At 43.0% G+C, this 27,357-nt stretch overlaps 1 long non-coding RNA gene across 1 annotated transcript in view; it reads left to right on the forward strand.

The window, feature by feature from the left end:
* Positions 1-14,204, forward strand: part of LOC106503473 — a 29,456-nt gene extending 15,252 nt beyond the window's left edge. The window contains exon 3 of the long non-coding RNA XR_001297162.2: positions 10,888-14,204. This is a non-coding gene — a long non-coding RNA (uncharacterized LOC106503473). The remainder of the gene's footprint in view (positions 1-10,887) is intronic.

A 27,357-nucleotide genomic window follows, 5' to 3' on the forward strand; every position in this document is an offset into this window, starting at 1 on the left:
CTCTTCTTAATATCTTCTGCTTCTGTTAGGTCCATACCATTTCTGTCCTTTATTGTACCCATCTTTGCATGAAATGTTCCCTTGGTATCTCTGATTTTCTTGAAGAGATCTCTAGTCTTTCCCATTCTATTGTTTTCCTCCATTTCTTTACACTGATCACTGAGGAAGGCTTTCTTATCTCTCCTTGCTATTCTTTGGAACTCTGCATTCAGATGCTTTTATCTTTCCTTTTCTCCTTTGCCTTTCTTCTCTTCTTTTCTTAGCTATCTATAAGGCCTCCTTAGACAACCATTTTGACTTTTTGTATTTATTTTTCTTGGGGATGGTCTTGCTCCCTGTCTCCTGTACAATGTCATGAACCTCTGTCCATAGTTTTTCAGGCACTCTATCAGATCTAATCCCTTGGTACTATTTGTCACTTCCACTGTATAATTACAAGGGGTTTGATTTAGGTCATACCTGAATGGTTTAGTGATTTTCCCTACTTTCTTCAATTTAAGCCTGAATTTGGCAATACGAAGTTCATGATCTGAGCCACAGTCAGCTCCCAGTCTTTTTTTTTGCTGACTGTATAGAGCTTGTCCATTCTTGGCTGCAAAGAATGTAATCAATCTGATTACGGTATTGACCATCTGGTGATGTCCGTGTGTAGAGTTTTCTCTTGTGTTGTTGGCAAAGGGCGTTTGCTATGACCAGTGTGTTCTCTTGGCAAAACTCTATTAGCCTTTTTTCTGCTTCATTCTGTACTCTAAGGCCAAACTGCCTGTTACTCCAGGTGTTTCTTGACTTCCTACTTTTGCATTCCAGTCTCCTATAATGAAAAGGACATCTTTTTGGGTGTTAATTCTAGAAGGTCTTGTAGGTCTTCATAGAACCATTCAGCTTCAGCTTCTTTGGCCTTAGTGGTTGGGGCATAGACTTGGATTACTGTGATATTGAATGGTTTGCCTTGGAAATGAACAGAGATCATTCTGTCATTTTTGAGACTACACCCAAGTACTACATTTTGGATTCTGCTGTTGACTATGAGGGCTACTTCATTTTCTCTAAGGGATTCTTGCCCACAGTAGTAGATACAATGGTCATCTGAGTTATATTCACCCGTTCCAGTCCATTTTAGTTCACTGAGTCCTAAAATGTCCATGTTCACTCTTGCCATCTCCTGTTTGACCACTTCCGATTTACCCTGATTCATGGACCTAACATTCCAGGTTCCTATGCAATATTGTTCTCTACAGCATCAGATTTTACTTCCATCAGCAGTCACATCCACAGCTGGAAGTCATTTTCACTTTGGGTCCATCTTTTCATTGTCTCTGAAGTTATTTTTCCACTCTTCTCCAGTAGCATATTGGGCACTACCGACCTGGGGAGTCCCTCTTTCAGTGTTCTATCTTTTTGCCTTTTCATACTGTTCATGAGGTTCTCAGGCAAGAATACTGAGGTGGTTTGCCATTCCCTTCTCCAGTGGACCATGTTTTGTCAGAACTCTCCACCACGACCCGTCTGTCTTGAGTGGCCCTATATGACATGGCTCATACTTTCATTGAGTTAGACAAGGCTGTGGTCCATGTGATCAGTTTGGTTAGTTTTCTGTGATTGTGATTTTCATTCTGTCTGCCCTCTGATGGAGAAGGATAAGAAGGAGGGATAGGACATTTATTTAAGTCAACATTTACTTAAGCCAGAGATAAAAGTGCTTTGCACAGAATAGTTCCATTTGCTAAGTGCTGTGTCTCAGCCTCATTGCCACGACATCTGAGAGCTCTTGCCCAGACTCAGGCTGGGTTGGGTTCCTCTGGGAATACTGTCTCTGTTGGGATGGCCACTACTTCAGCATCTTTCTCTTCTCCAAGGCTGTTTATGCCTCATTTGTCCAGGGAGATTTTTTTTTTGATTCCACATTTTTTTTTTTTTTCACACCCTGTGGGATCTTAGTTTCCCAGCTAGGGATCAAACCTGCGCTCTCTGCATTGGAAGTGCCCAGTCTTGACCACCAGACCACCAGGAAAGACCCTGATTCCACATTTTTAAAGTCTAACTCAGAAAATTTCACAGTGTTTTACAGACCTTACTTCATTTGATTCTCATACTCCTCCAAGGTGGCCAGACTAGATTGTTGGTGTCCCCATTTTATGGATAAAAAACAGAGTCTCAGGGAGGTTCAGTTCAGTTCAGTTCAGTCACTCGGTCATGCCCGACTCTGCGACCCCATGAATCACAGCATGCCAGGCCTCCCTGTCATCACCAACTCCTGGAGTTCACACAAACTCATGTCCATCGAGTCGGTGATGCCATCCAGCCATCTCATTCTCTGTCGTCTCCTCCTCCTCCTGCTCCCTTCCAGCATCAGAGTCTTTTCCAGTGAATCAACTCTTCGCATGAGGTGGCCAAAGTACTGGAGTTTCAGCCTCAGCATCATTCCCTCCAAAGAAATCCTAGGGCTGATCTCCTTTAGAATGGACTGGTTGGATCTCCTTGCAGTCCAAGGGACTCTCAAGAGTCTTCTCCAATACCACAGTTCAAAAGCATCAATTCTTTGGTGCTCAGCTTTCTTTATAGTCCAACTCTTACATCCATACATGACTACTGGAAAAACCATAGCCTTGGTTTTCCCTTGGTCCGTCCCTGACTAGACAGACCTTTGTTGGCAAAGTAATGTCTCTGCTTTTCAATATACTATCTAGGTTGGTCATAACTTTCCTTTCAAGGAGTAAGCGTCTTTTAATTTCCTGGCTGCAGTCACCATCTACAGTGATTTTGGAGCCCCCCCAAACAAAGTCTGACAATGTTTCCACTGTTTCCCCATCTATTTCCCATGAAGTGATGGGACCGGATGCCATGATCTTCGTTTTCTGAATGTTGAGCTTTAAGCCAACTTTTTCACTCTCTTTTTTCAGTTTCATCAAGAGGCCTTTTAGTTCTTCACTTTCTGCCATAAGGGTGGTGTCATCTGCATATCTGAGGTTATTGATATTTCTCCCGGCAATCTTGATTCCAGCTTGTGCTTCTTCCAGCCCAGCATTTCTCATGATGTACTCTGCATATAAGTTAAATAAGCAGGGTGACAATATACAGCCTTGACGTACTTCTTTTCCTATTTGGAACCAGTCTGTTGTTCCATGTCCAGTTCTAACTGTTGCTTCCTGACCTGCATATAGGCTTCTCAAGAGGCAGGTCAGGTGGTCTGGTTCCCATCTCTTTCAGAATTTTCCACAGTTTATTGTGATCCACACAATCAAAGGCTTTGACATAGTCAATAAAGCAGAAATAAATGTTTTTCTGGAACTTTCTTGCTTTTTTGATGATCCATCGGATGTTGTCAATTTGATCTCTGGTTCCTCTGCCTTTTCTAAAACCAGCTTGAACATCTGGAAGTTCGTGGTTCACGTATTGCTGAAGCCTGGCTTGGAGGATTTTGAGCATCACTTTGCTAGCGTGTGAGATGAGTGGAACTGTCCTTTAATTGTCACCTTTAATAAGTGGTTGACCTAAGAGATGAATGCTCATCTTCTGACTTCTGCCCTAAACAAAGGGTAAGAAAAATTGCAGCATAGGAAGTATATTTTGATATAACATTAAGCATACTGAGGTGAATTCCAGTGTATATTTTATTATATCCCAATATAAATGTCTTCAGTTCAGTTCAGATCAGTCTCTCAGACAAGTCTGACTCTGAGACCCCATGGACTGCAGCACGCCAGGCTTCCCTGTTCATCGGCAACTCCCAGAGTTTGCTCAAACTCATGTCCATTGAGTCCTTGATGCCATACATCCATTTCATCCTCTGTTGTCCCCTTCTCCTTTTGCTTTCAATCTTTCCCAGCATCAGGGTCTTTTCCAATGAGTCAGTTATTTGCATCAGGTGGCCAAAGTATTGGAGTTTCAGCTTCAGCATCAGTCCTTCCAATGGATATTCAGGACTGATTTCCCTTATAATGGACTGGTTGGATCTCCTTGCAGTCCAAGGGACTCTCAAGAGTCTTCTCCAACACCACAGTTCAAAAGCATCAATTCTTTGGTGCTCAGCTTTCTTTATAGTCCAACTCTTACATCCAAACATGACTACTGGAAAAAACATAGTTTTGACTAGATGGACCATAGTTGGCAAAATAATGTCTCTGCTTTTTAATATGTTATCTAGTTTGGTCATAACTTCTTCCCAGGAGCAAGTGTCTTTTACTTTCATGGCTGCAGTCACCATCTGCAGTGATTTTGGAGCCCAAGGAAATAAAGTCTCTCACTGCTTCCACTTTTCCCCGTCTATTTCCCATGAAGTAATGGGACCAGATGCCATGATCTTAGTTTTCTGAATGTTGAGTTTTAAGCCAACTATTTCACTCTCCCTTTTCACTTTCATCAAGAGACTCTTTAGTTCTTCACCTTCTGCCATAAATGTGGTGTCATCTGCACATCTGAGGTTACTTATGTTTCTCCCGGCAATCTTGATTCCAAATTGTGCTTCCTCCAGCCCAGCGTTTCTCATGATGTACTCTGCCTAGAAGTTAAATAAGCAGGGTGACAGTATACAGCCTTGACTGCATATACTGTACTCCTTATGTCTTGGTTGCGTTTCTATCCCCTCCTCCCAGAAGGACTAATTATATTAGCACTAGGAAATTGATTTTAAGGAAACAAAGTGTTCAGTGACATCTTAAGAAGTCCCCATTGATTGATGGATCGATTATAGTTGATTTACAGTGCTGTTTTAGTTTCAGATGTATGGGAAAGTGATTCAGTTTATATGTATTTGTGTGTGTATGTGTATATATATATGTATTCTTTTTTAAATTCTTTCCACTATAGGCTATAACAATATATTGAACATAATTCCCTGTGCTCTACAGTAGGACCTTGTTTATTTTACATAAAGTAATGTGTACCGATTCATCCCAAGCTTCTACTTTGTATCCCTTCCCCATTTTCCCTTTGGTAACAGCTTGTTTGCTTTCTATGTCTGTGAGTCTGTTTTGTTAACAGATTCATTTCTCTACCAACATCTTTTTCATGTATTTTTTTTAGTTAAAGTTATCTCTGCATATATGCTCAGGAGTGGGGAAAAAAGCAGGGTCATATAGTAGTTCTATTTTGAGTTTTTTTGGGACCTCTGTACTGTTTTCCATGGTGGCTATACCAATTTACATACCCAACAGCAGTGTAGGAGGGTTCCCTTTTTTTTCCACACCCTCTCCAGCATTTATTATTTGTAGATTAAAAAAATAATAACTTATCTGCATTTTGTGGTTCTTTTTTTAATCAAGATATAGTGGATTTACAAAGTTGTGTTAGCTTCTAGTATACAACAAAGTGATTCAGTTGTATATATATATATCTTTCTCAGATTCTTTTGTGTTATAGTTTATTGCAAGATACTGAATATTTTTAGTAGACTTTTTGATGATAGCCATTCTGACTGGTGTGAGGTCATAACTCATTGTAGTTTTGATTTACCTAAGAAGTCCCCTTTCAGATGAAACTCTTGAATTTAGTGTTGCCTTGGAAAAGTGTTCTTCACTATAAGGGACAAGACCTTATGCTCTCGCCGTGGGCTGTCACAGGGATAACGTTGGCAACTTAAGAGAGCAGTCAGCTGAGTGCGGTGGGTCGCGTTGCTCTACCATATTGGGCAGGTTTTGTCTGGAGAAGCAAACAACTTTCCCTCTTGCTTCCCAATTCAGTATTCCTTGACGCTGGCTGCTTGGTTTCGTCTCTTTATGCCTGGACCTGCTTATTTCTCTGTATCTACTCCCACCTCCCTGCTGGCTCAGTAGTAAAGACTCCTCCCGCAATGCAGGAGACCTGTGTTTGATCCCTGGGCTGGGGAGATCCCCTGGAGTATGAAACGCACCCCACTCCAGTGTTGTTGCTTGGGAAATTTCATGGACAGAGGAGCCTGGTGGGCTACAGTCCGTGGAGTCGTAGAGAGTGGGACACGACTGAGCACGCATGGAATACGCAGTGCCCTCATCTCTCCACCTTTCTTTCTTTCCCTCCCCTTCTGTTTCCCTTTATTTTTCATTTTCCCTCATATTATCTGTCACTTTGATTTTCTATTAACCAGTAAGTATCACTAACAGATTACAGATTCCTATAAATGATGAGTGGGAATTTAGAATAGTTGTTTTTTTTTTTTTTAAGAAATTTCAGATCATTCTGCATGTGTGTGTGTGTGCGTGTGACTGAAATTAATTTACTTATTGAAATTTACTTCCTTAATTCTTTTTTTTCTTCATTTACTTTTATTTTTTAAAATATAAATTTATTTTAATTGGAGGTTCATTACTTTACAATATTGTATTGGTTTTACCATACATCAACATGAATAAATGGCTCACTCAGATACAGTGGAGTCTTGCTCAAAATCCCTCTCTTGCATAAACATCCTGATGCGATTCTTTCCAGATGCGATTTTCTAGAATCTGAAAATTCTAGATCAGATACATTTACATAGACAGTATTAGCTAGAATCTTGCAAAAACATGCTCTTTCTGAAGTGTGGATGCAGGGGAGCTGGAGGCCAGCAGGTGTCAGGCTCACCCAGGAGAGGATCTGAGAATGGCTTCACTGCGGTTTAAGAGAGTTTGCTTTTTTTCTTGGAATGAACTTTTGAATAACCAGAGTTAGGCTCTTATTGGTTTTAAGGCAAACTCTGGCTTGGCTAAAAAAGAAAGGAGATCATTTCAAGCCTGTAGCTCCACATACCCAAATGGTATGCTGAGTATCCCTTAATAGGTAATAGACATTTTATTTTCACTTGTTGGGTGATTGACTTACGAGAGAGAACAGAGCTGTCCCTTTGGGTCCATACAGCAGTGTCTTCGCCCCTGGAGTTTTGGAGTTGGTCATCATCTATACCAACCATACCCTCACCCACCCTATTTTCAAATGAGAAAAAGAGAGATCTAGAAAAGATTTTTCGAAAGATTCACAGCTGTGGGGAAAAGTTCAGAGTCAGGATGAAATCTGGGGTCAGAGTAACTGGGTCTTCAGCCTGAATGATGATGAAGCGTTATTTGAGTCCAGAGTTCGTGGCCATGACCTTGACCTGGGGGGATTCTCTGGATACCAGGCTCTGTTCTCAGCATTGCCGTGTTCAGATCATGAGAGAAACATCAGACTGGAGAGGGCTGCCCGAACCTGCGCTTGTTTACAAATGGTTCTCCTCACGGTAATCCCCTAAGCAGCAAGGGTGAAGATGGTTGTGCTGAAGGAAGAAAGCAGGTCTAGGGACCACCTGATTGAGGGGAGCGATCAGGCGGTCAGCTCCCAGTACTGCTTCTCCTTGGGAGCCAGCAGCGCTGTTAGAGAGGGGCCTGGGGAGCTTGCTGTTTGCATTAACTGGAAACCACTCCTCCTTGTTGGTCTGTGGTTGGGACCTGACTAGCAAGGCAAAGATTGCTATGGTTCACCTTTTCTAGCTCCTAAAGGTGAAGGACAGTCTGCTATTTGCTGCGGGTTCTTCAAACCCGAGCAGGCTGTGGAGCTGTGAGCCCAGCTTCAGAGAGACGCTGGATGCTGGCTTTACAGAGGAGAATGCTCGCCCACCTTGCTGATGTAACTGGCTCAACAGACACGGAGACAAGCTCAAGGCAGGCTCCCTCAGAGTGGCTCTCCATGTGTTTTCCAAACTAATGTCTGAATGTTGAATGTTGTTGAATGGAATGTACCATTTAAGGCACCGCACAGCTTGTAGGATCTTTGTTTCCCGACCAGGGATCGATCCGGGCCCCCTGCGGTGGAAGGGCAGAATCCTACCCACTGGTCCACCAGGGAATTCCCAGATACAGATGACTTTGGAAGAGGCTTCTACCTAGGACTCTCGCCTAGCCAATGAGTACCAGCTTGCTGGACATGGAGTGTGCAGCCCTGGTCTTTCTTCAAGGAAGAGCTTGCCGGCCATCTTTGGGGAGTGCAGTGGGCAGACAGCCCACACTTGTGTGTCTTTCCACGTCTGCTTCAGCGACAGAGATGCTTCGTCCTGTTTCCCTCTGCGCAAGCAGTCCACCTCCAGGGGCTGATGTGGCAGAAGGGATAAAAGCCTAGCCAGGCATCACCACTTGACTTGGACTTGCTCTGATGGGCCTTCTTGGTGGGAGCTCCCAGCTGGGAGCTGAAGTTTCTCTTTTCCCTTTGTCCAATCCAGCTTTGTCTTCTACACTGTCTGTGTTGGGGAAACCCAGCCTGCAGCAATTAACCCATTTCTTTGTCTTTGAAAACTTTATGTCCCCATAAAACAAATACCTAAAAGTCTTTTGTGATTTAATTTTTGATAATATTTACACAAGACAGGAAAGGATTATTTGTACAAAATCTCAGAAAGGAAAAAAAAAAGTTGTCTGGTACTAATACCATAAAAATAGTTATTATAAATTGACTCTCAACACAGCCCATTTCACCACTGTTTACTGTGGGAGGAGAAGGTTCCTGAATTCTTGATTTATAAGATGCCATATACTCTGAGGTTTTTCACACCCAGTTTTTTGTCTTTCTTCTTTTACTAATGAATTTCCCTAAATGTCTTCACATATTTCTATATGGGGCTTTGTGGCTCCATCAACCTTTGGAGCTAGTCTCAAAATGCCAAAGCATTGTCCTGATCTTGCTAGGGGAGCAGTCCTGCAGACGGGGGAGGAGGTAGGAGGAGAGGAGGGGAGATGACCCTAAGGCAGCAGGCTCCACTCTTGCAGCCCTAGCAACTGTTTCCAGCGCTTGCTGGATCTGTGCTTGACCCTTTAATTACCTACCTGGGTACTGTGGAATCAAATGGATTGGATCAGGAAAAGCAAAGGGCTGAAGGAAAGAGTGCCCTCACCTTTTAGGTGCTGCACAGGTCATAAGCAGAGGTCATGGGCCGTGATTCATGGTGTCAGGAAGTTCATGTTCGAGTTGATGGCATGCTAGATAAAATCTGAAAACTCATGTTGCATATGCCACAAATTTTGTTACATAAAACTTGAAAAATTTCTAATTTAAAAGGAACTACAGGCTGTCATACAGAGTGAAGTCAGAAAGAGAAAAACAAATATATATTCATGCACGTATGTGGAATCTAGGAAAAGAATGTTGTTGCTGTTTAGTCGCTGTAAGTCATGTCCGACTCTCTTGCAGTCTCATGGACTGTAGCTTGCCAGGCTCCATGGAATTCTCCAGGCGAGAATACTGGAGTGGCTTGCCATTTCCTTCCTCAGGGGATCTTCCCGACCCAGAGACTGAATCTGGGTCTCCTGCAATGGTGGGCAGGTTCTTTACCACGGAGCAACCAGGGAAGCCACGCACTATTGATACCATGGATGACATGGATAACTAACGAGAGACGACACTATAGCGCAGGGAGCTCTGCTCAGCGCTCTGCGGTGACCCAGATGTGAGGGAAACCCAGAAAGGAGGGTTACATGTATGCCTACAGGCAGCTCACTTTGTTCACAGTAGAAACTAACACAACATTGTAAACTAACTATATTCCAATTTAAAAAATTGTACAGAGCTTATAGCGTCCAAGTCAGATTTAGAACTGGTTTTAATATGATACTGCAGGGTGATATCCTTGTTCACACAAGGGCTGGATTTTGAGTGTCAGACCAAGATACCATCGTGTTCTTATCTCTATTTCAGGAAGTATTCTTATTAGAACCATCTCCTAGAAGAAAGCAAGTTATATTAAAAAAGATTAAACATGAGTCAGTTTTCAGTAGTGCAGCGTAATGAAAAACCACATATACGTACTCTGGAAAATTCAGTGAGAGTAGATAGTTAGAACAGAAAACAGATGACCAGAAAGAGTTAGCTTTTATTCCTGGAAATAAGCACTTTTCCTAATAATATATGGATATTTTTGTCATGAAAATGTTTCATGACATTAGGTTTCAAGCGTTAGGTTTCTCTCAGTAAGTTGTTAAAGCTATTTTGCTTGTTTTAATAGGCTTCTCTTATATACATTTCAGCGAAACCAAAAGAAGAAAAAGCGACAACTGTCTTACAAAATAGAAATGTCCTTTTTCTCAGTGATGATTTAAAACATTCAAAAAGTATTTTCTCACAATGACCCTGATGGAATAGTCTTAGAAATATACATTTTAAGTGCTGATATGGTTCTGGTGAGTTTAATCTCAAATGGGGTGGTGTGTTCAGCCCAAGTGGTGATGCTTCAGGTTTATTCAGCTTGACAGTGCCAGTGTTTCTTTGTTGGACGTTACCTTACCAACGTGTCTATCTCCTTAATAAAATATACTGGCTTCAAAATGAGCGGCTCCCACCGTGTGTGTGGGCTGGCTTCTTTGCTGGGTCCATACTACAGAAATCAGAGAACGTTTGCTTCCAGCTGGTCTGCCTAGAACAAATATTTCCCCCCACCCCTTTCTCATCTTACTCTCTGACCTTTTAAGGCATTTCAGGGGTGCGATTGTCTGACTTCCTCCTTCACTCTGCCCTTACTGTTCCTCCCTGCTTGTCTTTGCACTCTTCCATCCCATGATTTCTGGATTTTATTTGCCTTTCTGTATGAATGTTCTGTTTCTTTTAATCTACTGGAAAGCCTTCTTATCATGCTCACTTAAAAGCTCTGGTGGCATTGGACTTGGTCTTGATTGGACTCAATCCACATTTCAACTGCCAGTATTTTAGGCTTAAAATAAATGTTATTGTTCAGCTTTATGCTCTCTAAAAAATAGTAGGGCAGGGATAAAAAGGACAAAGCTTTGTACAATTATCAAATCACAGGAAAATGTTCTTGCTGGATCACCTGGGGATATCTAGGCCAATGTGGAGTTTTTCTTCTCCTTGTTTTTCATTTTTGTGTGCTTTGAGTAGCAATGCTCAGAACTTTTAAATTCCCATCAAGAAATGTTCTCATTTTGTCATACAAATTCAATTAAACCTCTTGTTTTACAGATCTATCACCCTCATGTTCAGGGGAGCCGTGAAGAAACTGAATGGATCTCAGTCCTCTGTCTTTGCTCTCTCCTCTAGAGCGTTTATCACGCATTGGTGATTCTCTTCCTAGCAGTTAAATATCGACTTTAAGAAAAAGAATATCACCCCAGGGCCCAAAGAAGAAACATTACCCTGGGCTAATCTGTCCACTATTTGAATTGCAAGAACAAAACTTATCCTCTGAATGTAACACCTGGAAAGGTCATCCTGACCCACTTTATCCACAAGTATGAGTTGGCACGTAATATTGTCCCGGAAACAAGAATGCTCGAGTCCCCACCCTGCGTGTGCTACCTGTGTGGACACGTGGCCTTGTGTATCCCTACCCCACCCACCCCACGTGGCATCTAATCATCATTCTCATTTAGTTTTTAGCTCAGATTATTGCAAATGTGGACAGTAAAGTCCCTTCAAGATGGGTCCTTGTGCCTGGGTCATATTGCCATGATTCTTGGCAGCATATCCTTACCTTCCAGCGCAACTGAACGTTCCAAGCTTGAAGGGCTCTTCCCTTTCTGCTCACAAAGCCAGGTGGGGTGGGAGGTGGTGGCTAACTTCTCCCTCACCTGGACTGGTCTGACACATCCCAGCCCTGGGAGGTTGGCTGAAACCTCCACCCTGCCCCCGTGAGTTAGGTGAGTGAGGTCAGGGCAGAGCCTGGGAAGGGCAAGTCGGCTCTAGAGCCATGTGCTTCATCATCTGTCCAGACTGCTCAGTAAACAGAAAAGGTTCATTAAAGTGAAAAAAAAAAAAAAAAAAAGCTCCGGGCTCATCCAGCAGCTCCAGCCTCACTCTTCTCCAGCCTGGCTTTTAGCCACTTCGCCAAGGACGCCAGTTTCTTTTCATGGGGCTTGGTATTAGAGATCCAGGTCTGCCCCGGCCTGTGCTCGGTGTTCCTGGAGCGTCTCTCTTCTGAGCCCTTTCAGTGGAAAGAGCCAGGAAATACACATGTGCACGCACACGCGTTAGTATGCCTGTGTAGACGCCGTCTGCACATGGGCACGTGTAGATGCATAGATACCTAGACACGTAGTTTAGGCATCATGAATTCATGCTAGTATCTCTGGTTCCCGTTTACTGTTTCTTTGTTTTGAATGTAAGGATGGAACCCCTTTCTCTCTTTTATAAAATTCTTTTATTTTTTTAAATTTCCTGGCCTCCCTGGTGCTGCATGTGGGATCTTAGATCCCCCAGCCAGGATTGGCAACCAGGCCGCTGTATTGCAGGGAAGTCCCTCCAGTTTTCCTTTCTTACCTTCCCCCTCCCACATCTATGTGTCTCTTCTTTCCCAGTGAGAATCTTAGCTTCCAGAAACATCAGGACATGAATCATTTGCTCAGTCCTGTATTACATCTGAAATAGTATCAGAATACCTTCACCCACAACCACTACAGAAACAAACCTGATAAAAAGAGGTCAGGATCTTTCTAGTTCTCCCATCTTCCTGCCCAGCCTGAGATGGAGGACAAATAGCTCATAGGTCAAAACGGTTAAAAATTATTCAAATTAGGTTTTCCCCTCCTGTGGTTATAGTTATTAATATTATTGATTCTAAATAATAATATATTATTAGATAACTAACTTACATTTTTTGTTTGATTTCTCTTCCATTAGGTAACAAAATTTTGTTACCTAATAATTGGTGGATCTGTCTACAAAACTTCGCCTTTGAGTATTTGTCTGTGTTACAGAATATAATAAACACTTGCTTCCATTTTCTGGAACTTATTCACTGTATCTTCTCATCCAGATTTATTCCCATCTGTCCATGCCTTTGTTTCAGAGTAGATTCTACTGCGGTTCTAATCAGCTATGCGTGTTCTATATGAATAAAATTCCAGGCACACGGAGCCTAGAAATGTGCATGTTTTACTACAAGATACTGAAATCTCAGTGTGCAGGGGCCTCATTCCCAGTGCGACTTGATGGCTCCCACTCTTTGCAGTTTTAAACTTTTATGTTAATCTGGCATTCTGGATGGGGATTTTTCTACTTTTCTGTGAGTCATAGCAATGTAACAGCTATAGGAGAGCTAAACTTGGAGAGACTTGTTTTTAAGGATTTGAGGATCTGCCCCCTGGCTTTTTCTCATCTGTATTTCATAACAAAAACCTAACAAGGATTTCACTTTGGTGAATCTGCCTACTAAATCGATGCTTGCACATAACGCATTCATCAATTAGCATTTGGGATTTTGATTAAACCGGTATACAAGTAATTTTGCTTTAGTGGCTGTTAAAAGTATATTTTAAAAGGAAAACTATGTTCTGGCATTGAATACTTCAAGGTTCTTCTTCAGTGTATCAAAATCTGTGCATATTGTAATGTGGCCTTTTAACGTATGGGTGCACCCTTGTCATCTCAGTACTTACTCAGTATGATACACAAAATAACCCACACATCAAAACGGCCAATAAAATAGCAAAGTCAGACTGACATTCCTGAAGTGCATAGCACTTCTATTTGCTTTTCTATCCCTAACTGGATCCATTGTCTCCTTCTTTTACGTTCTACTGCCTAGAACATTTGCCCCATTGTTTTCTAATGCTTTCGTCACACCTTTGTCAGTAATTACCTTTCTTACTCAGCTTCCATGGTGACTCTGGGCCTTTGGTTCATCTTTTTTTGTTTAGCCTCCTTCCTTTTGAAATCCCCACATTTCATTTGTCAACAACTTCTGATTATCTCAAAGATACCTGGGATTTTTCTGAAGAGTGCTTCTGCTTCAGATGAGGGCCCTGACCTGGGATCGCAAGACCCAGGGGACATCAAGATGGAGGATGAGCCAATGGAGGCAACCTTCCCTATTCAGATGGTTTCAGTAATGCTTTTAAATCATCTTATTCTCCAAGAAAAACAATTGAATATTTTTGCCACTTATATTTTTCTAATATTGTTCCTGAGTCACACTGCCTTAGTCATAGTTTAAGTTGTTAGAAATTGTTTTAAAGAGGTAAAAAAAAATCCATCTTTCATATAGATTGTTTTTCATTTGCAAATACTAGACATTTGAGTTAAAAGTCATATAACTTGAGATAGTAAAGGAGAAATATCGTGTGATATCTCTTACATGTGGAATCTAAAAGAAAATGATACAATGAATTTACTAAACAGAGACTCACAGACTTGGAGAATGAACTTATGGTTGTTTGCACACCCTGCAATATTTAAAATGGATAACCAACAAGGACTTACTGTTTAGCACACGGAACTCTTCTTGGTGTTATGTGGCAGCCTGGATGGGAGGGGAGTTTGGGGGAGAATGGATACATGTATATGTAAGGCTGAGTCCCTTTGCTGTTCATCTGAAACTATCAACATTGTTAGTCAGCTATACTCCAATACAAAATAAAAAGTTGAAAAATAAATAAATATGTTTAAATGCTAATAAAAACCATATAACTTGAAACAGTCTACATAATGTGAAGTCATTAGCATATTAAGATTTCATACTTTTTATTTTAAGCACATTTTATAAAAACTCCATAGTTAATGACTCTAAAGTAACCATGGATGTATTTTCATTTCTTATATTTTACTGGAAAAAAGTGATTAAAGTCATTGTATAGATTTTTTACCTTGTTCTTGTGTGTCTGGTATAACTAATTCTTTTCTTTAGGTACAAATGACCTACTTGTTGTTCATTTTCTGCTGGAATAAAATAGCTTTCCTATTTAATGATTAACTTTGGAAGAGCATGCATTAGTTTGGAGGAAAGAGCAAGTAATAATGACCTAATTCATTGTTTCTTTTTCTCTTAGGTGTTTTCCTTAAAGTTAACTTCCTCTAGACTTAGTTCATATATGGAGTAATATCTTATTTACCTTCAACAGAAGTACCTCCTAGAATAGTTCTCTATCTCTGAGTAAATGCTGCTATTCTTTATAGTATTATAACTAAAATTTTTTTTAAAAAAACAGTGCAGTTTCCTCAAAGGTTCAGACATTATTGGATGGCAGAGTTGGTTCAATGATAAATGTTATCAAGTCTGATATCTGCGTTTTCTTTATCTTTTCCTTATAGTCACAAAAAGGCTGCCATCAATCCACCCATCATATCTACTATCAAGGTAGGAAGAAAGGGAAAGTGCCTGCCTTTAGTTTATAATTTAAGAAATAGATACAGGACGATCTGTAACCTAAAACTATAAATATTATAACTTAAAATATTTTTCTACTTAAAATATTTTTCTTTAAAAATTACTTATCTTAAAGGCTATCAGATTTTTTATTACATTACTCAGTTCGGTTCAGTTCAGTTCAGTCGCTCAGTCGTGTCCAACTCTTTGTGACCCCATGAATTGCAGCACTCCAGGCCTCACTGTCCATCACCAACTCCTGGAGTTCACTCAAACTCACATCCATTGGGTCGGTGATGCCATCCAGCCATCTCATCCTCTCTCATCCCCTTCTCCTCCTGCCCTCAATCCCTCCCATCATCAGAGTCTTTTCCAATGAGTCAACTCTTCGCATGAGGTGGCCAAAGTACTGGAGTTTCAGCTTTAGCATCAGTCCTTCCAAAGAACACCCAGGGTTGATCTCCTTCAGAATGGACTGGTTGGATCTCGTTGCAGTCTAAGGGACTCTCAAGAGTCTTCTCCAACACCACACTTCAAAAGCATCAATTCTTCAGCGCTCAGCCTTCTTCACAGTCCAACTCTCACATCCATACATGACCACAGGAAAAACCATAGCCTTGACTAGACGGACCTTTGTTGGCAAAGTAATGTCTCTGCTTTTCAATATGCTATCTATGTTGGTCATAACTTTCCTTCCAAGGAGTAAGCGTCTTTTAATTTCCTGGCTGCATCACCATCTGCAGTGATTTTGGAGCCCCAAATATAAAGTCAGCCACTGTTTCCACTGTTTCCCCATCTATTTCCCATGAAGTGATGAGAGCAGATGCCATGATCTTCGTTTTCTGAATGTTGAGCTTTAAGCCAACTTTTTCACTCTCCTCTTTCACTTATCAAGAGGCTTTTGAGTTCCTCTTCACTTTCTGCCATAAGGGTGGTGTCATCTGCGTATCTGAGGTTATTGATATTTCTTCCAGCAATCTTGATTCCAGCTTGTGTTTCTTCCAGTCCAACATTTCTCATGATGTACTCTGCATATAAGTTAAATAAGCAGGGTGACAATATACAGCCTTGACATACTCCTTGTCCTATTTGGAACCAGTCTGTTGTTCCATGTCCAGTTCTAACCGTTGCTTCCTGACCTGCATACAGATGTCTCAAGAGGCAGGTCAGGTCGTCTGGTATTCCCATCTCTTAAAGAATTTTCCAGTTGATTGTGATCCACACAGTCAAAGGCTTTGGCATAGTCAATAAAGCAGAAATAGATGTTTTTCTGGAACTCTCTTGCTTTTTCGATTGCATTACTATTTAGTAAATATTCACTTAAGAAATACAAACTATGTGCCAGACAGTATTTTAAAAGTTGAGACTGTAAACTCTAATACAGAGATTTTAGCCTTTAAGGACACTTTGGATTCATCCAGGAAAAAGTGCAAGAAAACAGACAAATATAGTCTTGTCCTGGATAATCCCCAGAGCATAGCACTGCCAAGGGCAGGATTAGTGTGGAGATTGCTGACTGATATCTGGGGCAGGTGAGACTTGGCCCAGAATCTGGATCATGAAGATAAGGTGCTCAGTAAAACTGAAGCTCCAATACTTTGGCCAACTGATGCAAATAACTGACTCATTGAAAAAGACCCTGATGCTGGGAAAGATCAAAGGCAGGAGGAGAAGGGGATGGCAGAGGATGAGATGGTTGGATGGCATCACTGACTTGATGGACACGAGTTTGAACAAGCTCCAGGAGTTCGTGGACAGGGAAGCCTGGCATGCTGCAGTCCAAGGGGTCACAAAGAGTTGGACATGACTGACTGAATGGAACTGAACTGAAAAGTGAGGTGAGGAAATGGAGGGTGTCCAGGCATCAGGATAGCATATGCAAAGGCCTGGAGGTGATCGGGTACACAGTTTACTCAAGAACCATGTCCAGATCACAGGCGCAAGGGATGGAAATTTAGGCAAACACTTCACTTTTTCAGGACCTTGGTCTCGGTCCTATCCTTGTTAATTATACTATTAGCTTTTAGTTTCACCTGGTTCTCATTCCTTAGAACTTGGTTTTGGTTCTACTATCCTGGGACCTCCGGGCTAACAAGCCAAATACTTTGTTGTGTTAACACTGGAATTCAATAGAAGCTACATATCACGTCATGATAGATATGCCAAGCTATATACATCATGGTGGCCTGATCTGCCCTATGGGTGTGACTAGTGCTGTGTTTGTATGCTTTTTTCCTTTTCTTGTATAGCATAAAAAATTGAAATATTTCCCCACATTTAAAATCAGGAGATTTCATAGAAGAATCCAGTTTCTCTGGAAAATGGGAAGATCTGGAAAGACCAGGACTGCGTTCTCCTACAGCAACAATGGCCTGGAGGGCATAACGACCAGCGGTGTCCAGTTCACCATGGTCCTCACTTCCCATTGTTTCATAAGTGCCCACTAGACTGATTAGAGGTCAGTTGGTTCCTGAAGGCATTTATATTTGCAAGCTCTAGTTCAGTACATGGAGTATTTATATAGAGAGGGTTTGTGTCCTCCATAGATATATGTGTATATATATATAATGGACATGTATATATATGCATGTGTGTATATGTATGTATATATAAATGTATGTGTGTAAATATATATGTATATATTATACATGTATGAGTATACATGTGTAGATAAAATATATGTATGTGTAGATAAAATATATGTATGTGTGTTTATATGTATGTTCAGTTCAGTTCAGTCCAGTCGCTCAGTCGTGTCCGACTCTTTGCGACCCCATGAATTGCAGCATGCCAGGCCTCCCTGTCCATCACCAGCATATGTATGTTAGGTAGGCAGAATAGGGAAAAGGAGTTCAAAATAGTGGTGGCTAAAAGACAAAGAAGGGAAAAGCCCGCGAAAATAGAACAGAAGAAGGTCCGAGCACCGGAGTGAGGACCTCAGGTAAAACAAACAACACTCTGGACAGGCCCAGTTTACATAGGACAGGCCCAGGGAGAGATAAACATATAAAAAGAGGAGCCAAAGCTCTCACTCTCACTCTTGCTCTCGCTTGCGCACATGGTGGGGTGCTCTTCTCTTCGCGTCTTTGGATCAACGTGCCCTCATGCCTCAGAGATGCATTTTCCTGCTATTATCTAAATAAAATAGAGCTGTAACACTGAGCTGTAACACCGATCTGTCTAAGAGCTAACATGGTCCTTTCAAGACCTGAGAGCTATAACACAGTCTATCCGAGACCCAAGAGCTGTGGCACACAGAGGGGGCTTTAATGTCCATCACTCCAAATCTTTGTTGTGATGAGACAAAAACCGAGGAGCATACACTTGCATGACATCTATGGTGCCGTGACTCGGGTTTAACCTGGCTGAAACAACCTCTGCGTGGAAGAGGCCAAGCACAGCAGGAGCCCAGCTCAGCGAAGCTCCCACGGTAGAAGCGGAACGAGAAGAAAACCCCGCGCTGGGGAAGGCCCATCGTGCTGGAAACCGGGACAGTGAAAAACCAACTCAGCGGAAAGCTCACGCGGCTCAGTCTCAGATTCCAGAAGACCTCCGGTTAAGGTAGGAGGTCGTCGCTCCTATGGCTGGAGGGACATGCCTAACAAAATCTTAATTCCTTTACAATCTCCCATTTCTTGTTTCCTTGAACCTCCTGCGAATAGGAGGGAGGCAGTGGGCACAACTGAGGCACTCTGGAGAGGCTACTCCTCAGCATGTCCCAAAGGCGCTATCTGCTGAGCCCCAGTAGCTGTTACACAAACCGGTGGGGGTTCTTCTGTCCTTACTCTGTCGTGCCAAGGATCAGACCAATGAAACTGAGCACTGGTCAGATATTTAGCAAATTTTCCGGCAGGCTATGAAGGGCATTCCTTGGCACGTTTTTCCCACTGCTTTTTCCTCCTGTCCTTCAGCCCTCTCCTGGGACTTGAGCCTGACCAAAACCCAGAATGGCTTCTGGTACTTAATAAAGCTCAGGCTCTGAGGTCTCGTTGCAAAAATTTATTGAGAGTTAAAGTGATAAGTAAGAGGTGGATTTGTTAGGATTCGGAGAGAAGCCCACCCTTGAGGGTGTGGGCCATTACAGAGGACAAGGGCTGGGGCCATGGAATGTGGCCTGGCTAGGTTTTGCTAGCGGGGTGAATTCATATGCTAATGAGTGAGAGGATCATCCCAGCCATTGGGGAACCACCCACTCCTCCATCTTTTGACAGTGACTTGGAGCTGTCCTGCCACGTCTGGGTGTATCTGTTCACTTATAGACTGGGGATTAAGGTTTACTTGAATTTGACTTGTTATCTTGGACCCAACTGGTTTTAATTGGTTTACGTTATACTCTTGTGCTATGTCATTCTTTCAAAGGTTGTGCCCTCCCCCCTTCCCTCCTGTTTCATGCTCTTTTCCTCAGCCCTATCCAGGCCCACAAGGTTGCCTCTACAATCTTCTGGAGGGATATTCAGAAAATAGCTGGCCTTGGGAGGGAAATACTCTATAATATCCAACCCCCTAACCCTGCCTAGTACTGGTCACGCTGGAGACTTTGGGGATGCCCAAACTCCAGTCCGTGGGTCTCAGGAGGTCATCTCGCCTTGACCTGCCTAGGGATCTGGTCCTCGAAAGGTTGTCATGCCTCAACCTGCTCAGGGATCCGCTAGTCCCAGGGGCCCCAGGAGGCAACTCAGGTTGCAACAGTACTGGGTAAGAAAGCTTCAGAAAGACTCACCCCTGAGGAAGTCCTCCCATGGAAACAGAAGGAAGCCTGTTACTGTGGGACTGTGCCCAGACTCAACAATAACTCAGGAGCCCAAGGAGAACACCATTGCCTTTCTGGAAAGGCTAAAAGAGGCCCTCCAAAAGTTTACCAATCTGGACTTAGACTCTTACGAGGGACAGGTGATTTTAAAGGACAAATTCCTGTCCCAATGTGCATCAGATATCAGAATTAAGTTACAACAGCTACAACAGCAGGACCCTGCTGCCTCTTTAGATGAGATGGTCCAGACAGCCACCAATACCTTTTATAACAGAACAGGAGGAGGCCAAGGCCCAGGAGAGGTAGAGAAATAAACAGACAAGGCATGCCCAGATGCTGGCCGCCCTCCAGAGAAGTCCTATGGCAAACCCCAAGTCCTTGAAGGACAAGGCACAAGACAAATGCCTGATCTGTAGACAGGCGGGGCATTGGGTCAAAGAGTGTCCAAACTGACAAGTCTCCAAGAATAGCTTGCCACAAATGCCATCAACTGGGACACTGGGCAGCACTCTGCCCTTGGGACCCAAGAGCCTCAAGGTCAAGTGCCAAGCCTACCCTCACGATGGTTCAAGAGGACTGAAGCGGCCTGCTCCAGCCAGCCTGCTTCTCACAGATAACCATCACAGGGCTGGAGCCAAGGGTGCAACTGGATGTGGCAGGTAGGTCCAAGAATTTCTTGGTTGACACAGGGGCTACCTACTCTGTCTTGATCTACTCCGGAGCCTTCTCCCAAACCTGTACCATTTTGGGTGCTACAGGAAAAGCAACTACTAAAAGATTCACCTGAGCACTTCTTTGTTGCTGGGATGGACACACATATTTTCTCACCAGTTTCTGGTGGTCCCTGAGTGTCCTACTCCCTTATTGGGAAGAGATATACTCACTAAACTGGGGGCCACCCTTGTTATGGGAAGCTTTTCGGCCCCTAGAGCCCTGCAGCTCTTGGTTACTACTGAAGAACCCATTACACCTTCAATAGAGAGGGACCAAAAACTATGGGAAGACAAAATTAACCCCCAGGTGTGGGACCAGGGGATTCCTGGACAAGCCCACCAAGCTGAACCGGTCATCATTGTCCTCTGAGATCCCACTTGGTTTCCTAACTGGGAACAATATCCCCTCAGAAGAGAGGGCTCGGGAGGGACTACAGCCTTTAATAAATAAATTCCTTGCTTGTGGGCTACTAGTCCCCACCAGTTTGCCATATAACATCCCAATCCTCTCAGTAAAGAAAAAAGACAGAACCTGGCGAATGGTTCAAAATCTCTGGATCATAAATGAAGCTGTAGTCCCCCTCCATCCCACAGTACCCAATCCCTATGTAATCTTGGGAGAAATTCCACCTAGTGCCAAGTGGTTTAGTCTTGGATCTCAAAGATGCATCTTTTTGCATACCACTGGCTAAAGAATCCCAATATCTTTTTGCCTTTGAGTGGGAGGCCCCAGGAGGAAAACACAAACAGATGACTGGGACAGTATTACCTCAGCGCTTCAGAGATAGCCCTCACCTGTTTGGACAGGCCCTTAGCAGGGATCTCCTAGATCTGGACCTGGGACCTAATGGGAAGATATTACAATACGTAGATGACCTACTAATCTGATCTCCAGATGAGAAAAGTGCCCAACAACATACAATTCAGGTTCTAAACTTCTTGGCAGAAAGGGGATATAAAGTCCCCCGTGCTAAGGCACAGATGGTCGAGATAAAGGTCACTTACCTGGGAGTTCAGATTACACACGGTCCAGGAGGCTGTCCGCTGATCGGGTACAAGGAATCCTCCAGTTGCTCTCCCCCACGACTCGAAAACAATTGCGAGCTTTCCTGGGGCTGAGTATTGTAGAATCTGGATACCCAACTATGGTCTAATTGCCCAGCCCTTATATGAACGCTTAAAGGGATGAGATGATTCAATCCCTCATTGAGGGAACTCCTCGTTGTGGGGAACTCCTCAAAAGAAGGCAGAGGCTACACTAAAACAGGCCTTAACTCAGGCACCTGCCTTGATGTTGCCAGACCCAGAAAAAGCATTCCAACTTTATGTCCATGAAAGAGAGGGAATAGCCTTGGGAGTGTTAACTCAGAGGTTGGGATCTGAGCCCCAGCCTGTAGCTTACTTATCCAAGAGGCTCAATCCAACCAGCTGGGGCTGGCTCCCCTGCCTTCAAAATCTTACAGCTATTGCAATCATGATAGAAGATGCTTTAAAACTCTCCTTTGGGGGCAAACTATTTTTACCAGCCACCAAGTAAGGCAACTCCTAAATGGGAGAGGCCATTTATGAATGTCTGAACAAAGAATCCTCAGATATCAAATAATGCTGATGGAAAATCATCCCCTTGTGAGGTTCTTAACCCAGCCACCCTCCTGCCTACCTCCGAGGGCTCTCTCCCCTTTCACTCTTGTCTAGAAACCTTGGACCACTGGGCAAAACCCCGAGAGGGATTGTCAGAAGATCCTCTGACCAAGCCTGAGGAAATCTGGTACACTGATGAAACCAGCTTTGTCTTGGATGGAGAAAGAAGAGCCGGGTATGCAGTAGTCTCCAATTTTGAGACCATAGAGGCTAAGCCTCTGCCACCAGGTACTTCAGCCCAATTAGCTGAGCTCATAACCCTGACTCGAGCTTTAGAGCTGGAAAAGGAAAAAGAATAGCCATTTACATTGATTCCAAATATGCCTTTCTGGTGCTACATGCACATGCTGCTATTTAGAAAGAAAAGGGCCACTTGACCACCCGAGGGTCCCCAATCAAATATGGTGATCAGATTCTTAGACTTTTGGAAACAGTCCATCTGCCCACTGAGGTTTTGGTCTCCCACTGTAAAGGACACCAAAAAGGGGACACAGAAGTGGCACGAGGGAACCAAGCAGCTGGTCGGGCCGCTAGGAGAGCAGCATTACAGAACCATGGCCTATTAGGGGTTGCCACCTTAGTTCCACAGACTAATTGGCCAGAAACTCCTTCATATACTGAAGGTGAGACTCTTAAAACTAAGAGTGAGGGCTTTTGGGGTGGTTCCAAAAGGAGAGACTCCTTTTTCTGCCTGGGAACCTCCAATGAAAGTTGGTTAACTCCTTACATGCCACCACTCATTTAGGAGAAAAGGCCCTCCAACGATTACTAGAAAGTTCCTTCAGAGGAACAGGCTTCCAAACAACTATAAGACAGGTGGTCTCCTGTCCCACTTGCCAATTAAACAACGCCCAAGGAGCTCGAAAACCCCAGCTGGCCCAGCCCATCCAACGACGTGGGGCCTACCCAGGAGAGGACGGGCAGATGGACTTCACCCAGATGCCAGTTTCTCAAGGGTATAAATACCTATTAGTCATGACAGATACATTCACAGGATGGATTGAAGGCTTTCCCACCCAGACTGAGAAGGCTGAGGAGGTGGTAAAAAAAACTGCTCCATGAAATCATTCCAAGATTTGGTCTGCCCAGGTCATTACAAAGTGACAGTGGGACATCATTTACTTCTAAGGTCACCCAAGGGGTCTTGAAAGCATTGGGCATTACTTATTATCTCCATTGTGCCTGGAGGCCTCAATCTTCAGGAAAATAGAAAGAGCCAATCAATTCTTAAAATCATCGATAAAAAAGATAACCCAGGGGACCTCCCTGGGGTGGAAGGAGGCTTTAGCAATAGCTCTCCTCCGCATCTGTATTACCCCTAAGGAACAGCTTGGTCTTAGTCCTTATGAGATGCTATATGGGAGACCTTTTGTTTATGTCAATGACCTCTTCCTAGAGCCAGAGGCTCAGACCCTCCAGCCTTATACCATGGCCATTGGGCAATTCCAACAGGATATACGCTTGTGGGGTATAAACCAGGACCCAAAAGATTCTAAGGAGTCACCACTACATGCTCCAGGGACTCAAGTCCTAATTAAAGTCTAAAAAGGTGGGTCCCCAAAGGCTCAACTCCAGCCCACATGGAAGGGCCCCTACCCTATAATACTTTTCTACCCCCACAGCAGTCAAGGTACCAGGACATGACTCCTGGATTCACTACTCACGAGTCAAGCCATGGGAGAAAACAGAAGAGGACACTCAATACACCTGTGAGCCCCTGGGAGATCTCAGATACCTATTCAGGACTACCAATGAGTGCCATTCTAATGAACACCCCCAAAATCTGGTTTCTGGGGATAAGATTTCTCAGGATAGCTCTAAAGAGCCAACACAGCTTGACAGAGACTGTACTCCAAAACAGACAGGAGATAGATCTTCTGACCCCTGAACAAGGAGGGACTTGAGCCATCCTGGCGATGTGAGTTTAAACTTGGCTAATGCCCCTACTAGACCTTGTTATGCTATATTGATGATGCTTATGATTGTTCCATGTACTGTCAATTGTCTAACCTGTTTTGTCTCTGCCCAGGTCAACAAGCTACAACATGCAGTGCCAGTTCAACAAAGATACAAAACTACAGCGGACCACGGAAAATATCACACACCCTTAGATGGACACCGCTATAAGGACTCTGAGGCTTGAGACTAGCAAGAGGGGGAGGCCCAATACCCCTCGCTTTCCCAGTTCAGCAGGAAGTAGCCAGAAAGACCTCGACGCCCCTATTCCCAAAGAATTGGGCCTCCCATCTCTTGAGGGGGGAGTGTTAGGTAGGTAGAACAGGGAAAAGGAGTCCAAAGTGGCAGTGGCTAAAAGACAAGGAAGAGAAAAGCCCGCAAAAATAGATCAAAGGAAGGTCCGGACCGGAGTGAGGACCTCAGGTAAAACAAACAGCACTCCTGGCTGGCCCAGTTTACATAGGACAGGCCCAGGGAGAGATAAACAAAAAGAGGAGCCAAAGCCAGCTCTCTCTCTCCCATGCGCTGGGGTGCGCTTCTCTTCGCGTCTTTGGATCTATGTGCCCTCACGCCTCAGAGTTGGATTTTCCTGCTATTATCTAAATAAAATAGAGCTGTAACACTGAGCTGTAACGCTGATTTGTCTAAGAGCTATAACATGGTCCTTTTGAGACTTGAGAGCTATAACACGGTCTATCCAAGACCCGAGAGCTGTGACACTCCAAATCTCTGTTGTGACGAGACAAAGAACCGAGGAACATACACTCACGTGACATGTAGATGTGAATATATGTATACATAATGTATGCACATATATATTATGTGTGTGCATATATATCTGTGTATATAAATGAGTACGCATGTGTGTACACATATGCACGTGTGTATACTATACATCTTCCTGAGGAAACAGTACTGGGTTAACTTGCACACTAGCAATTCTGGTCAAGCTACATCAACATAATTCTGTTTCTATTGACACAAACTTATCAATTTCATTGAGTTTACATTGGCTACTTGTCTGCTTGAGTGAACAACCATGAAGCACCTCTCTATTATGAATCTTGTTTCTAATTATCTTACACAATTTTTCCACCCTGCAAAATGATTACTATCTGATAGACTTTACCATCTAAAACAAAACAAAACAAAAATCCCTCAGCAAGTTATGACAAAAAGAAGAAAATAAGACTGTGACTCTTCAGGCATGATGTCTCCATGGTTTTTGTTAACCCATTTAATCTCCTTGAAAAATAGCTGTAATGTCCTCAGCTCTGTCTACATGATGAAGTTGTCACTGATACTTGAGTGGGATGGTATATGTCACCAGGACTGAAACTAGGTACTGTGGACCTTAGATGAAAGGGGCTATCACTTATCCTTAGGAGTCATAAAAAGTATTACCAGAAAGGGCTACTGGTCTGAAAAAAATGCACAATTTTAAAGCTCTATGTTTCTTATAAAAAAAAGAAGCCAAAGAGTGGAAGGCCATATGTATGGAGGCTTTGGGGCCTGTGGCCAGTGAGACAGGTCGTTGACTAAGGTCTGCATTATGTTTTGCTCAGCGTGGGTGAGGGTGTATTTACTGAACCTATGACTATGGTGGGATTAGACCTCTAGAACAAAAAGAAAGATAGAGATGACCTTGTCTAGTTCCCTCATTTTAATGATGAACAAGTAGGTTCTTAGAGGGACCGTGTGACAGAGACAAGACAGGGGCCAGGCCCCCTTGCCTCTCAATCTGTGCTTGTGGCTTCACCCAAGGCAGTGTTCACTGCCCACATGGGTTTACCTGAAGTCTGTTAATCTTGGCATTTTTAAAGGAAGTTAGAGACCTGTTTCTTCTGTGTCTTTGAGGCTTATTTACCATATGAGTCAAATAGGGGAATCTCAATCAATTATCATCTTGGACAGGTTAGGGGGCCCATAGGAATGACCAGGGATGAGATTTGAAGAAAAGAGAAAGGCAAAGGAGAAAAGGAAAGATATACCCATCTGAATGCAGAGTTTCACAGAATAGGAAGGAGAGATAAGAAAACTTTCCTCAGTGATCAATGCGAAGAAATAGAGGAAAACAGTAGAATGGTAAAGACAGATCTCTTTAAGAAAATTAGTGATACCAAGGGAATATTTCATGCAAAGATGGGTACAATAAAGGACACAAATGATATGGACCTAAAAAAAGCAGAAGATATTAGGAACGGGTGGCAAGAATACACAGAAGAACTATACAAAAAAGATCTTCATGACCCAGGTAACCATGATGGTGTAATCACTCACCTAGAGCCAGACATCCTGGAATACAAAGTCAAGTGGGCCTTAGAAAGTATCACTATGAACAAAGCTAATGGAGGTAATGGAATTCCAGTTGAGCTGTTTCAAATCCTAAAAGATGATCCTGTGAAAGTGCTGCACTCAATATGCCAGCAAATTTGGAAAACTCAGCAGTGGCCACGAGACTGGAAAATGTCAGTTTTCATTCCAATCCCTAAGAAAGGCAGCGCAAAGAATGCGCAAACTACCACACAATTGAACTCATCTCACATGCTAGTAAAGTAATGCTCAAAATTCTCCAAACCAGGCTTCAACAGTACATGAACCATGAACTTCCAGATGTTCAAACTGGATTTAGAAAAGGCAGAGGAACCAGAGATCAAATTGCCAACATCTGCTGGATCATGGAAAAAGCAAGAGAGTTCCAGACAAACATCTATTTCTGCTTTATTGACTACATCAAAGTCTTTGACTGTGTGGATCACAATAAACTGGAAAATTATTTAAAAGATGGTAATATGAGACCATCTGACCTGCCCCCTGAGAAATCTGTATGCAGGTCAAGAAGCAACAGTTATAACTAGACGTGGAACATCAGAATGGTTCCAAATAGGGAAAGGAGTATGTCAAGGCTGTATATTGTCACCCTGATTATTTAACTTACATGCAGAGTACATCATGTGAAATGCCGGGCTGAAGGAAGCACAAGCTGGAATCAAGATTGCCGGGAGAAATATCAATAACCTCAGATATGCACATGACACCACCCTTATGGCAGAAAGCAAAGAAGAACTAAAGAACCTCTTGATGAAAGTGAAAGAGGAGAGTGAAAAAGTTGGCTTAGAGCTCAAAATTCAGAAAACTACGATCATGGCATCTAGTCTCATCACTCCTTGGCAAATAGATGGGGAAACAATGAAAACAGTGACAGACTTCATTTTTGGGGTCCTCCAAAATCACTGCAGATGGTGACTGCAGCCATAAAATTAAAAGAGTCTTGCTCCTTGGAAGAGAAG

This window comes from Capra hircus, chromosome 23 (assembly GCF_001704415.2).
Source record: "Capra hircus breed San Clemente chromosome 23, ASM170441v1, whole genome shotgun sequence".
Classification (NCBI taxonomy): Eukaryota; Metazoa; Chordata; class Mammalia; order Artiodactyla; family Bovidae; genus Capra; species Capra hircus.